Source organism: Micrasema longulum, unplaced genomic scaffold, assembly GCF_059751315.1.
Source record: "Micrasema longulum isolate JH-2025_06_02 unplaced genomic scaffold, ASM5975131v1 h1tg000006l, whole genome shotgun sequence".
Lineage (NCBI taxonomy): Eukaryota > Metazoa > Arthropoda > Insecta > Trichoptera > Brachycentridae > Micrasema > Micrasema longulum.
Genome location: NW_028277214.1, coordinates 118,441 through 133,985, shown reverse-complemented (window position 1 = coordinate 133,985; position 15,545 = coordinate 118,441). Strand labels below are relative to the sequence as shown.

The window sequence follows — 15,545 nt, the reverse complement described above, 5'->3', positions numbered from 1 at the left end:
TAAAGTAAGGGTTAGCAAACTTAAACACTTACTTTTGTTTATTCTGTTTTAAATGTTAGATTATTTATTGTTTCAGCATTTATTTTGTGCAAAAACATTTTGAATTAATTAAAAATGTTTTTAGGCATCTGACTTGAAAAAATGTAATTAGTTATTTATGCTGATCAAAACCTAAATGGTTTTGATTTAAATTTTTCTATTAAAACGCTCTGAAACCGAAACAGATGTTACTTTCAAATTTTACGGATAATTTAATCCATCAAAACGGTGTCGGAGTAATAGCTAAATATCATAATTAGAAATCAAAATAATAAACTTCACTTCAATATCAAATTTTAGTACATACAAAACCGATTGTACTATTTTGCGAAATTGAACTTTTTAAATTTTCAGTTCCTACCTAATTAATTTATAAATTTGCACTTTGTTTTCCTTATCTGTAGTAATAATCTTATATTGGCAAATGTTTGCAATAGCAAACATTTTGCATGAAAAGTACTGTTTAATCTAAGTTGGAAGTCTTATTTCTACACAGTTCATACATTAACTGTTAACATGCATCGAGGAACACGACGTGTTTTAAATGAACACAGAAATCCAACGATTTTATGTTTATTCGACATCCGTAGTAGGCCGACCAATTATCAGCGGATCTTTATTATCTTAATAATCTTATATTGGCAAATGTTTGCAATAGCAAACAGTTTGCATGAAAAGTACTGTTTAATCTAAGTTGGAAGTCTTATTTCTACACAGTTCATACATTAACTGTTAACATGCATCGAGGAACACGACGTGTTTTAAATGAACACAGAAATCCAACGATTTTATGTTTATTCGACATCCGTAGTAGGCCGACCAATTATCGGCGGATCTTTATTATCTTAATAATCTTATATTGGCAAATGTTTGCAATAGCAAACAGTTTGCATGAAAAGTACTGTTTAATCTAAGTTGGAAGTCTTATTTCTACACAGTTCATACATTAACTGTTAACATGCATCGAGGAACACGACGTGTTTTAAATGAACACAGAAATCCAACGATTTTATGTTTATTCGACATCCGTAGTAGGCCGACCAATTATCGGCGGATCTTTATTATCTTAATAATCTTATATTGGCAAATGTTTGCAATAGCAAACAGTTTGCATGAAAAGTACTGTTTAATCTAAGTTGGAAGTCTTATTTCTACACAGTTCATACATTAACTGTTAACATGCATCGAGGAACACGACGTGTTTTAAATGAACACAGAAATCCAACGATTTTATGTTTATTCGACATCCGTAGTAGGCCGACCAATTATCAGCGGATCTTTATTATCTTAATAATCTTATATTGGCAAATGTTTGCAATAGCAAACAGTTTGCATGAAAAGTACTGTTTAATCTAAGTTGGAAGTCTTATTTCTACACAGTTCATACATTAACTGTTAACATGCATCGAGGAACACGACGTGTTTTAAATGAACACAGAAATCCAACGATTTTATGTTTATTCGACATCCGTAGTAGGCCGACCAATTATCGGCGGATCTTTATTATCTTAATAATCTTATATTGGCAAATGTTTGCAATAGCAAACAGTTTGCATGAAAAGTACTGTTTAATCTAAGTTGGAAGTCTTATTTCTACACAGTTCATACATTAACTGTTAACATGCATCGAGGAACACGACGTGTTTTAAATGAACACAGAAATCCAACGATTTTATGTTTATTCGACATCCGTAGTAGGCCGACCAATTATCGGCGGATCTTTATTATCTTAATAATCTTATATTGGCAAATGTTTGCAATAGCAAACAGTTTGCATGAAAAGTACTGTTTAATCTAAGTTGGAAGTCTTATTTCTACACAGTTCATACATTAACTGTTAACATGCATCGAGGAACACGACGTGTTTTAAATGAACACAGAAATCCAACGATTTTATGTTTATTCGACATCCGTAGTAGGCCGACCAATTATCGGCGGATCTTTATTATCTTAATAATCTTATATTGGCAAATGTTTGCAATAGCAAACAGTTTGCATGAAAAGTACTGTTTAATCTAAGTTGGAAGTCTTATTTCTACACAGTTCATACATTAACTGTTAACATGCATCGAGGAACACGACGTGTTTTAAATGAACACAGAAATCCAACGATTTTATGTTTATTCGACATCCGTAGTAGGCCGACCAATTATCGGCGGATCTTTATTATCTTAATAATCTTATATTGGCAAATGTTTGCAATAGCAAACAGTTTGCATGAAAAGTACTGTTTAATCTAAGTTGGAAGTCTTATTTCTACACAGTTCATACATTAACTGTTAACATGCATCGAGGAACACGACGTGTTTTAAATGAACACAGAAATCCAACGATTTTATGTTTATTCGACATCCGTAGTAGGCCGACCAATTATCGGCGGATCTTTATTATCTTAATAATCTTATATTGGCAAATGTTTGCAATAGCAAACAGTTTGCATGAAAAGTACTGTTTAATCTAAGTTGGAAGTCTTATTTCTACACAGTTCATACATTAACTGTTAACATGCATCGAGGAACACGACGTGTTTTAAATGAACACAGAAATCCAACGATTTTATGTTTATTCGACATCCGTAGTAGGCCGACCAATTATCGGCGGATCTTTATTATCTTAATAATCTTATATTGGCAAATGTTTGCAATAGCAAACAGTTTGCATGAAAAGTACTGTTTAATCTAAGTTGGAAGTCTTATTTCTACACAGTTCATACATTAACTGTTAACATGCATCGAGGAACACGACGTGTTTTAAATGAACACAGAAATCCAACGATTTTATGTTTATTCGACATCCGTAGTAGGCCGACCAATTATCGGCGGATCTTTATTATCTTAATAATCTTATATTGGCAAATGTTTGCAATAGCAAACAGTTTGCATGAAAAGTACTGTTTAATCTAAGTTGGAAGTCTTATTTCTACACAGTTCATACATTAACTGTTAACATGCATCGAGGAACACGACGTGTTTTAAATGAACACAGAAATCCAACGATTTTATGTTTATTCGACATCCGTAGTAGGCCGACCAATTATCGGCGGATCTTTATTATCTTAATAATCTTATATTGGCAAATGTTTGCAATAGCAAACAGTTTGCATGAAAAGTACTGTTTAATCTAAGTTGGAAGTCTTATTTCTACACAGTTCATACATTAACTGTTAACATGCATCGAGGAACACGACGTGTTTTAAATGAACACAGAAATCCAACGATTTTATGTTTATTCGACATCCGTAGTAGGCCGACCAATTATCGGCGGATCTTTATTATCTTAATAATCTTATATTGGCAAATGTTTGCAATAGCAAACAGTTTGCATGAAAAGTACTGTTTAATCTAAGTTGGAAGTCTTATTTCTACACAGTTCATACATTAACTGTTAACATGCATCGAGGAACACGACGTGTTTTAAATGAACACAGAAATCCAACGATTTTATGTTTATTCGACATCCGTAGTAGGCCGACCAATTATCGGCGGATCTTTATTATCTTAATAATCTTATATTGGCAAATGTTTGCAATAGCAAACAGTTTGCATGAAAAGTACTGTTTAATCTAAGTTGGAAGTCTTATTTCTACACAGTTCATACATTAACTGTTAACATGCATCGAGGAACACGACGTGTTTTAAATGAACACAGAAATCCAACGATTTTATGTTTATTCGACATCCGTAGTAGGCCGACCAATTATCAGCGGATCTTTATTATCTTAATAATCTTATATTGGCAAATGTTTGCAATAGCAAACAGTTTGCATGAAAAGTACTGTTTAATCTAAGTTGGAAGTCTTATTTCTACACAGTTCATACATTAACTGTTAACATGCATCGAGGAACACGACGTGTTTTAAATGAACACAGAAATCCAACGATTTTATGTTTATTCGACATCCGTAGTAGGCCGACCAATTATCGGCGGATCTTTATTATCTTAATAATCTTATATTGGCAAATGTTTGCAATAGCAAACAGTTTGCATGAAAAGTACTGTTTAATCTAAGTTGGAAGTCTTATTTCTACACAGTTCATACATTAACTGTTAACATGCATCGAGGAACACGACGTGTTTTAAATGAACACAGAAATCCAACGATTTTATGTTTATTCGACATCCGTAGTAGGCCGACCAATTATCGGCGGATCTTTATTATCTTAATAATCTTATATTGGCAAATGTTTGCAATAGCAAACAGTTTGCATGAAAAGTACTGTTTAATCTAAGTTGGAAGTCTTATTTCTACACAGTTCATACATTAACTGTTAACATGCATCGAGGAACACGACGTGTTTTAAATGAACACAGAAATCCAACGATTTTATGTTTATTCGACATCCGTAGTAGGCCGACCAATTATCAGCGGATCTTTATCGTCCGCGAAGATGAATTTTGCTGGTAGTTCTAATTTAATAATAATTTGTTTTTAAAATAAATAACTCATACTTAGTTAAGTTTTACTGGTGTTTTGATTTGCTTAAAGTCTAACCTAGTAATTATTTGATTAAGATTTCCAGTAAAAATTTGCATTACAAGCGAGATTTAAAACTTCCACATGGTCCTGCAAAAAGTTTAACATTACTTGTTTTTTATGCAAAATATAAAAACTCCACATGTTTAGTTTATGAAATTAATTAACGAGACACTTAAAACTTCATTCGAATTAAGACTGAATATGTATTTTTGTATCCAAAAAACGTTTTTCTTTAACGATCACTTTAATATAGACGAAAAAATTCACTAATAAAACACAGAAGTCTGCACTTTGTTTGAAAATATGGACGGTTTTCACTTATCACATCACAAGAAATACGAAGATCACCGTACAAATGTGTTATTCGCGTTTGTGTGTATCTACCGAAGTAGGTGTTCGGATTTTCCCGCCGTATGGAGGAAGGAGCGGCCGCGGCCGGTCGGACAGATTTTCCGGTAACGAATGAAATGAAAAGTGATTGACGAACGCGGGCCGTTAGAACAGTCACTACAGAACTTGTACCACCCGCCGCTCGATCGGCAAAAACTATACCCGATGTTTAGCCGTACTGTTGAATGGATTGTTCTCTAAACTGACGCCGGTACTCCAGCTTGCCGCTGTGCGAACTGAATACTGAATCATAAAACCAACCTATCTTTTCGGTAGTAAGCGTAAGTTTTCGCTCGTATGTGAAGAGTAAAATACTCCACTACGCACACAAAAATAATATCGTAAGGCTTTGAACTAAATCATAGAGTATACAGATTGCCTCATAGAGTTTGGGATATGTTTTTATTATTTTTTTTGTAATATATATCTATTTGCATGAATAAATAAATAAAATCGGTTCTATTATGCTGCGTTTTGTCCAGATGGTGATGAAAAATTCATGTTTATTTTATCATTTTTCTTCCGTTATCCATTATGTTGCATCCCAACACAATACATGTCTTTTGGTCTCATGGAGTTTGGAACACATCACTATTTTATGAAATACTAGCGGACCCGACAGACGTTTTCCTGCTTGAACGTAAGCTTGTCTTGCTATTAGCTGGTTATTTATTCATTCAAACTATATTTATTTATTCATTCAAAATTACACTCGTTGAAATATAAGCGAACTTTTTAAGACTTTTTAGGGTGTGCCCATGTCAAGCAGTAATAATTAACAATAAAAAATACATGGTAAAATTAATTAGATTCAAGTATAATGAAATGTGATGCAATAAAATAACAATCCAGAAAAACAAGGTATAAGTAATAAATAATAAAATTTCATAGAATATAATTTTAAAAAGATAATCAGACATAAATATTAAAATATAAATTATACAAATTTCGATTCATACATAATCAAATATATAAAATAATAGTATCATTAAAATAATAAAAATAATAGTGTAAAAGTAAAATATCGTAGTATTGAAAAAAAAACAAAATAATAGTATCATTGAAATCAATAAAAAAATAATATATATATATATATATATATAAATAAATTTGAAATGATTATTTAGATATGGTTTTTAGAAACTCACTCTACACTGTAGAAAGAAACAAGAGTAATAAAAAATATTCCAAATAAGATTGAGTACTAAATTAAATAATACAAAAATACAAAATGAAAAAACATAAAAATATCAAGATATATCAAATGCAAATAAAAGCAAAAGTATTGAAGGAAAGCAGATTTGTCAATTTTTGCTTATTGCTAATCTCGAACTTTGAAAAATATATATGTACTAAGTAACATTTGACATTGAGATTGCAAAACCACTTACCGGTCCAATTGTGAATCCAAACCATCTAGGGATTTACTCAAATACACACACAAAATTGCATCAAAATCGGTTCAGCTGTTTAGGAGGAGTTCAGTAATATACACGCAAACAGAAGAATTATACTCGTATATATAAGCATATTAATAAAGAAATAAGAACACACGTTATTTATTTTTGCCTTTTTTGAGCGATTTACATATTCGTAATAAGGGTCAGTTTTTCGTTTTATCTCCTTATGTGATTAGTGAAGAGTCCTCGTCGTGCTCAAATCAAAATCGTGCAAAAATCACTGCTGTAGTGCCATAATCAAGGGAAAAAATACGGGAATACGTGTTAATGAAGAAAAGTCAGACCACGTTTTACCCTGAGCCCTCTAAAATTATGACAAAAGAAATTAAAAGAAAAATGCCTCATTGTGTCGTGAAAGCGTACAAAAACTGTCTGGATTAAAGGAAAAAGACTTTTCATTGATAAATAGGTACCTAGGTATTCGTTTATGTTTGAATTCCAAAATTAAAAATTATTAATATTCAAATCTGAATTTAAGTAGGTACCTAAGTACTTGTTTATGGTTGAATTCCAAAACATTTTTTTTTTTTAATTATTATTATTTTGGCTTAGTGTGATGATAGTCTTTTTACAAATTTTGTTTTTTCAGTTACTAAACTTTCTCATTATTGTTTTTATTAACTGTTAAAGACAAAAACGGATTCTACTTTGGCACTGAGACAGTTTAAAAAGTTCAAAGTTTTACATTTTTATTGATAACTATCAACCTTTTATAAAAAAAGTTGAATCTAATCCTCTTGATTTCTAAATTCTGTGTATGAAGAAATCATCATTAGAATTCTATAAACGTACATTGCGCTAGCAGTATATTTTCATTGTTGAAATGGCGACCTGGATTTGAGGAAGATTTTTAGGCGTGGAATCTCATTTAGAGAATAAAAATATTTCTTAACGACTCATTGTAGGGTCATGTTGTCATTGTTAGTAAAATGTTATTGGCCTTAAACTCAATAACACAGCTGTGATAACAATATTACAATAAATTACAATTATAATGAACTATATACTCGTATTTTACGTGTTTCTTACGCCTATAATATTTTATTTTTTATATATTGGCATGAAATTATTCATCTTCACCCATTTCTATTCGATGGCTCTTAAGCCATCGAATAGAAATGGGCAGTACGTCAGTTTTGGTTACACGATATTAAATATTAGTTCATTATGTATATTTAAGTAAAAAAATATTTTTAAAGAGGTTTTGAAATATTAAACATATTTTTAAACAATCAAACTTCTTTCCAAACCCTCTACTATACCCCTCACCTCTTAAAACTTTTTTTAAAAATATTAACTCACCTATTCAAACGCACCCTTGCGCACATATTCACATACGTACATAACACAAACGTCTCACACACGATTATGTAAACTGTCTCTTTCTATATTATCTTGTATTAAATTAACAGGTGTTTTTTTTCATATTTCTTAATGTTCTGTAAAAGCTGTAAAAATCCTTAATAAAGTAAAATAAATACAAGTTTGCAGGGGAGAACATTTAAATTTAATGAATTTTTTTTTATTAATTGTGTTAAATATATTGTTAAAATAAACAAAAACTAATTTATTGAATTGTCTCTGTCCCTACCTGAAAATATTAAGGAAAATACAACATTTAATTTTACTCCTTGATTTTTCAAATTAACCAAAGCTGGGGTTTTTTGGAGCAGTCCTACTAAATATAATAATATTATGTATGTAGAATATTTTAACATTTTAAATCGCGTTTTTCATTGTTCGGTAAAGAATTCGAGCAAATTAAAACATGCCGTTATTATTATATTTATGCATTTATATTTTGGCTAGTAATTAACATTTTCCAGACATGAACTGATTATATATATGACAATCACATTGCCTGTTGAGAATCATAGTGGCATATATCTAACTTTCATAATATGGAGAAAAAAGCATTTCGTAGTTTTACAAAACCATTAATTACAAAGCGGGGCAACAACTGGCCTTGTTAGTTTTTTTATTAGTTTTTATTTAATATACTTTCGTAAATCACGTATGAAAAAAGTTTCATTTCGAAGTCCAACTCGAAAACCGAATTTTTGGACTTACACCACTATGATTCTCAGCAGGCGAGATTACCATCTATTGTAAATTATATCATCATCTTCTCTGTGTCCAGGTGGATTAAGAATACAGTGTGTGGGTAATAGAACCAGAATCCTGAACAAGTGCTATCGACTCGATGGCTACTCTTAGCTAAAAATTCAGTATAAAGAAATCAATGTTTTTTGCCACGCTTGATTTATTAGGTTTGATTCCTGGCAGGGAGAATGTGTAATATTGGTTTTAAAAGTGTTTTTTTACTAAAATATTTCATTGTATCTGGACTAGCGTCTAAAGGATAATTTGACCGTACCATCCATGCAACAAAACTGATGAAGGTACTCTTCATTTAATGAACCAACTCAGTGCCCTATGCACTGAGAACAGGTGTAATATGATGACGAATGTAAATATTTTATTTTAATATACATACACGATTAAAGTGTTGCTTTTGGGAAGTTGATTTACATCCGATGAAATAATTCAGTTTGTGATGTTAAATTATTCAAGAACTACCTTAAATAATTTATGTTTTATTTATTGATTTCCATGTGCTATTTTTATTTACTGACACTGTGTTTTGCTTGTTCATTAAATCTGCAATTTAATTTCTCATTTCACTTCAACAAATTAAAGTCATTAAAATTAGTCTAATTTTCTCGAGACATAATCAGACCATAACGAAGAAGATATAATGTATTAAACCGATTCATCATAAAACCATAATGAGTAACTCACCTTAATGGTATCGCCATATTAAATTAAATTTACAGAAAATTGGAAAGTCTCGGAAACGATAAAAAAATTATAGATGTTAGCATTTTATTACGCAAAAGTATTCTACTAATATAGAGGTTATTTCTAAACTCTTTATTTAAAAAAAATGTAACACAAATTTAAATTAAAAACTAGAATTGATAGATTTTCAAAGTGACATATGCATATTGAAACAATTTTAGATAAAACAAAGCGCTTGATGCATTTCTCTAAATCTCTAAGGAATAAACTAAGACCCAAAGTGTTGAAATGCTTTTACTTTTCTCTGGCACATTCTATCATGACGTACGGTGTAATTAATTGGGGTAGTTGTACCTAGACTGGGTTGGACTCAGCAGCAAAAGCTCAAAAGTCATCCATAAGAACTACTGTAAAAAAACATAACAGATATCTGGGTGGTTCTCCATTCAAGAAATTTGCAGTGTTTGATATAAGACAGCAATACTTACTGAAGGCAGTGGGCCCAATAGACCCTGAGCCCTTTTCTGGGTTACCCAAAAAGGCTCTTTGAAACGATCTTAGATTTGGTTAGGTCTGAGCCAGAGCTTAGGTTAAAGGTCATGGGCAAAAAGTACATGCGGAAGTCAGCACCATGCGACGAATCTGATACTCGCAGAGGTTTGCTTTTGACCGAATAAAGCTCAGCCGAAATCAAGTGAGGGTTATCACTAAAGCCTTTACAAGGCACTGCAGATTGAACAAACGCTTTGCTAGAATGAACTTTTCCAAAACTTCTAGATGTAAAGTCTGCAGTGCAGATGAGGAAAATTCTATACACATTCTATGTTAATGTGATGCTCTACATCATAAAAGAAGCCGCATCCTCGGAAAATTGCTAGTTAAACCTGAGGATGTTAAAAAGCTTACGTACTACTTATCAGCTCGACATTTTACAGATCTGGGCTTGGAAGTGAAGATTTAACAAAATGAAAACTCTCGCTTTCCAGCCTTTAGCCAGGATTTTTAAATAACCTGGGCTTGGGGGGAAAGAACTTTTCACGGCAACCCATCACAATAGATCTTCACAGGTCACAGTGACGTCAGGAACATATATAGTACTGACCTTCACCTTAAAGAATAAGAATAAGTGGTGGTCACTCATGTTAGCAGCCATCAATTTATCAGCATCATCACACTGGAGTTCCAATAGATATCTGAATTCTCCAAGAATGGTTAGAATTTGTTTGACATGGAGACAGTACTCTCACATTGGACTAAAAATATATAATATAATGCGAGAACCGTGGAACTGCTTAAAGAGTCTCAAGCTTAAAAGGTTACTGACTGTTTTCCTTGCTGAAATTGGTCACGGAGAGCCTGAGTTTTTTTTAGTTTTTTATGTTTTGAGCAAATGAAATAATGTATTATTAACTGTCTTTAAGCAATGTTGCTAGCCCTAAACTCTGTAAATTTTCAACAACTTCGTGTAGTATTAATAGTTATTTATTTTAATTTTATACTAAATGACTATATTTTTAGTTTATCAAAATGTTTGTAGACAAGAACTGGGTTTACCCCCTAAGGGGTTATTAAGATTAACATTTCGATATAGAGATGAAGAACATTCTTGAGAAAGGAATAAGGAATTCTAGAAATTTACAGGTCTTATGACCTTTTATTGGCTGGTTTAACTGCCCACTTTACACCATGTGTAATATGAACCCTTTTGCCTATGTTTGAATATTCCATTCATTCTAATTAAAGGTAATAAGCCCTATATTTGCCAAGACTTCTAAATTCCCATGTATAAAAAAATTCTCTTATGGTTGCAATTTGTTAAAATCTTTTCCAAAAATGTTAAAATATAAATAGAATCCAGAATAGCATATCTATAAAGGAATAAATAAATTAATTAATTAAATAAAATAAATTAATTAAAAATGGATTATTAAAAGAAATGGTTTAAGGTTTTTTAGTTTTTTTTTCATATGGATGTTTAAACAGAAGGCAGAATGTTGAATGTTGCACAATATGAAAAACTACTACTTTAACATGCAAATGATCGACCATAGGCCCTGTAAATGCTTAGGCTATAATTTCATCTTGCGAAAATGTTCTTTATCTCTGTTGCTATTGATTGTTTTTTTTTTTAAATCAAGGAAAATATGTAAGAATATGTTTTTATAAAACATTAATTTATCTTTTCATTAGATTCATGTTTTACTTTTTTTTCTTAAATATAATTATATGCGTAATTAAGATCGGCGTAATCAAACCTATGAAGGTAGGTTACGTCTTATTAAATTGCAATTAGGTATTGCATTTTCTAGTGCTTACTACTTTAATGATTTATATCATTAAATACTATCATTATAATACCATCACGTTTTTATTGGGTCAAACGGATAAAAATGTTGATTGTTGTTATTTCTTAACGTACTTGAAGTATTTTTTTGTGTTTCTGTTACGGATTAATTGCGAATAAAAATCTGAGAGATCTAATGTTGAATATAACTAGTTTTACATCAAAATCTAATAAGTTTGTTGAGCACTTTTAAAATAAGCTCTTATAGCCCTAGATAACATAATAAAGGCACTTTTAACATACAATTTTTTAGCTCTTCTGGAAATTAGATCGACAAAATGTTTTCTATCGCGCGGAAAAAATTAGAGCATTAAATTATGCCGCAAACTTACTTGGGAATGTGTGAAAAAAAATTTACAAAATATTTTCATAAAAACAAACTACTTTTCAGGACTCACTAGTTCATATGAATCAATAAATATAAGAGAGCGGTGGAAAATTTCCGGTTTACTAACCGTCAACGGACCAATCGTCAGAACTGATCGAGTAAAAGCGGAAGAGAACTTGAGACGTCACACGCGGAGTAATTTCAGAAATACAAACCTTTGAAAATCATAGCGCTCATAAAACGATACATTATTATTATTTTTTTTAATTTTGGCTTAGGTTTATATTATATTAACCTTTTTTTTTAAACCATTCTCTATTCTATTATATTTATGTTTTGTTACCCATTTATTCATATTTCTCTGCTTTGCATCCTGTGTTATTATACAGTATATCTAGTCCAGTAATATAACGGTTTGTAAGTGTTCACGGAGATGTGCGGAGGAATAATTTTTTGATAAAAAGGTATTTGAATTTTTTTTTTTATATCACTCTCTAAAAAGGTAAACTGCACGTTGCTTCGGACTGATTGAAATCGATTTAAAATCGACAAAATCGAACTTTCGTTGTCCCGTTTTCCGTACCCCAAAAATGAACTGATAAAAGTATAAGAACGAAATTTCCTGTGCCGTTTTTTTTTGCCTTTTTAAAAATAGTTATTATGTTTGTTAACCGTATATCCGGTAAATAAAACTGATAGCTTTTTAGGGTTTTTGAATGGTCCCAGTTTCCATAATAAACCATTTATTAAAAAAAACAATACAATAGAGACACGTTAAATGTTAATATCTAAAGAGATTAAAAAATACATTGCTCTAGTGCCATAATCTGGAGAGAAAATTCGGGAATACGTTCGTGTGAAGAAAATATAGAGCGCGTTTTCTCTTAAGAATTTATTCCTTGTAATTGTTCCTTAAACGAATTAGGATTTTTTTTATTATTTGTATTTTAAACTTCTTTTTATATACACTTATTACAAAATATTACGCGAGGGATAATAGATGTAAGAGAAAAAGTTTTTTTTTTCCTTTTTCAATTTTTCAGTATGTACTACCCCATCAACCCTATCTTTTATAACTCTAACCTCTCATTTATTTACTTCTCTCCCTATAACCCCTTTCACGCACTCGTTTTCCATACGTCCTCTCCCTCTTGTCATAAAAGTAATTTTGAAAGGAATATTTGACGATGATTTGTTAAATTATATTTTATTGTTGACCGCAAGTGTTTTTATTCAAAATTATAGTTGATTAGGTTGGTGGGAAGAAGTTTCTTATACAGCAATACAATAAACTCTGTACAAAATAAACAGTGTAAAAAAAATAATGAATGCTTTTAAGTTGGTACAAAAGAATTCTGGTTATAAATAAGTGATAAATAATCAATGAAATGTACACCAACAGATTTTTTTAATCAATATGCGGTAAACAAAATCAAACCACAGTATTCATAATCAAATGTGTATCACGCACGCCACAACTCTTGTCCGACGTTAGAATTATAACAGGTAATCGTGTATTCGTCACATGTGCGACTAGCCTGCTACAAAAACCGTTTTATTTTTCAGAATCTATTAATAAATAGTTTTAAACCTCTGATTCCCGAACATACTTTTTGAATAAATTTTTGAGTAATGTTTGTGGCTTGAAAACGATTACATTGGTTTTTATTAACTGCGTATTCTAAAAAAAAAATGGTACAAATTCGTACCGACATTCAACACGGTATGGGTATATTGAATTGATTTAAAATAAAACACTTTATAATTTTTACGCATAACAGTTTAATATATTACAACACAATAAATTTCCATCCAAGAATTACCCATCATCAGGAGTTAATATGAACTAATCTAAATTTACACCTGATGATGGGTAATTCAGAATACCTGAAACTATTTGTGTTAATTATAACATATTAAACTTTTGTGTGTTAAAAATTACAAAGTGTTTCATTTTAAATAAATTCAAAATGCTAAATGTTATATAATATTTTTATAGTACCACTTTCCGACTTTTCTATGTCTACCGGTTTCGAGACATACCTGTATCTTCGTCAGGACACAAATTAAACCAACGTACAAAACCCAATATTCGCCTTCGACATAGTTGTTACACAAAAATATAAAACCAACATGACATGTATTTTAATAAGCGCATGCACTGATTAGGACAAACATGCACTGATTAAATTATAAAAATATTTTATCGTTACATACAAATATTTTATAACATTTAGTAAAATGTTTGACCACAAAGTGAATTCTTTAAATATTAATAAAATTCAAAATTTTCTTCCACAAAATAAATGCTGAAACAATAAAAAACACGGTATATATTATTTCCAAAAATTTTCAAAAACTAACATACGAGTAATAATGAAACCAAAAAAACTTATCTGCCATAGTTATTATATTAGTTCGTAGAGGAGTATTTTACACAACCAAACAGGTGACAGCTCTACGCAAAACTGATCCCCAGAAGTATTTTTTTGGTACTAATTACTTTAAAATGGTAAAAACGAGAAAAAACATTCAAATATGTATTCTGTCAGGGAGAAAGGGGTAAATAGCTAATTTAAATGCATAGATTTGTGAAAAAAAACTAAGCAATATAGCGGAAAAAAGATTCATGACATGTATGAAAAGCAGTTTTTTTTATTTCATAATAATGGCAAATCGTTAAAAATTTACCTGTGTATTATGTAAGAATAAAAGTTTAGCGTCAGATATTAGAAACATCACTTTTTGTCATTCCAACAGAAGCAATATATACATATTACTAATGATTTAAGTGTTAACTATACCGATAGTTAGGTAAATATTTAAGGTATACAATGATTGAAATCACACATTAAAGTTTTTTTTAATTCCATCAGAAATAAATGCAGGAACATACGTCAAAACTCCTGAAAATGCTTTTTCTGTCATGCTCCGTGAGCCTGTTACAGGTATATTATTTAAGAATCCTTTGACATTCCCATATAAAATAGGTTTAAAAACAATCAAAATGCATTAAAACTACATATTATACCCACTTGACAGTGAACTGGTTATTGGGTTTGATTATTATTCAAAAGGTTCCGGACTAAATTCTCGAATGTATTTTTTTTAATTCTCGTATATTTGGAGGAAAGTAGGGATACTTTTTTTTCGCATATTATTATACTGGCTATAAATATTACATTTTTTATTCATCAATAATGACTTAGAAAATAATTTATATTCCGGTCTCAACCGTGAATATCGATGCTTTTGTAGAATAATATTTTCCATTATTTGTTTGTATAATCGCTTTTGATTCAAAGTACCTATGGCAAGACCACCAAAATGCCACGGAAAATAATTTCGACAAGAATATTCTTTCAGAGGTATAAGATTTAGTAATATAATGAACTATCTAACGCTTATAAAATTGCTACGTTTGTAATAAGCAGTACCGCTTTTTTATTGTATGGAAATAATTGGATGCTAGGAATGTCTTACCATAAGGAGCAGTACAAAAGCATCATAAACGCAACAAAATAAGGCTTATATTTACGACTTACGACATCCGAGATTTTCAAGCACATGATAATGGTGATCAGTCGATTTTCGCGATGAATATTGCGAAGATATCATAAAACAAAATTGACGTACTCCGCTGTACGCAGTACGCAGTACGCAGTACGCAGTACGCGAGGTACCGTAGATTGTTTGTTTTGTTTT

At 30.8% G+C, this 15,545-nt stretch overlaps 1 protein-coding gene across 7 annotated transcripts in view; it reads right to left on the bottom strand.

The window, feature by feature from the left end:
• chas (chascon) overlaps positions 1–15,545 on the bottom strand; it is a 223,328-nt gene that overhangs the window by 196,096 nt on the left and 11,687 nt on the right. For 2 of the 7 annotated variants that reach the window (XM_088225085.1, XM_088225689.1), the window contains exon 1: positions 4,489–5,151. The exons of 1 other annotated variant lie outside the window; for it this stretch is intronic. The gene's annotated coding sequence lies outside the window, so the exon portion shown is untranslated. Of the gene's footprint in view, positions 1–4,488; positions 5,157–15,545 lie in introns of those variants that run through there. 4 more of the 7 variants (XM_088225318.1, XM_088225395.1, XM_088225240.1 and 1 more) reach the window with 4 other exon arrangements.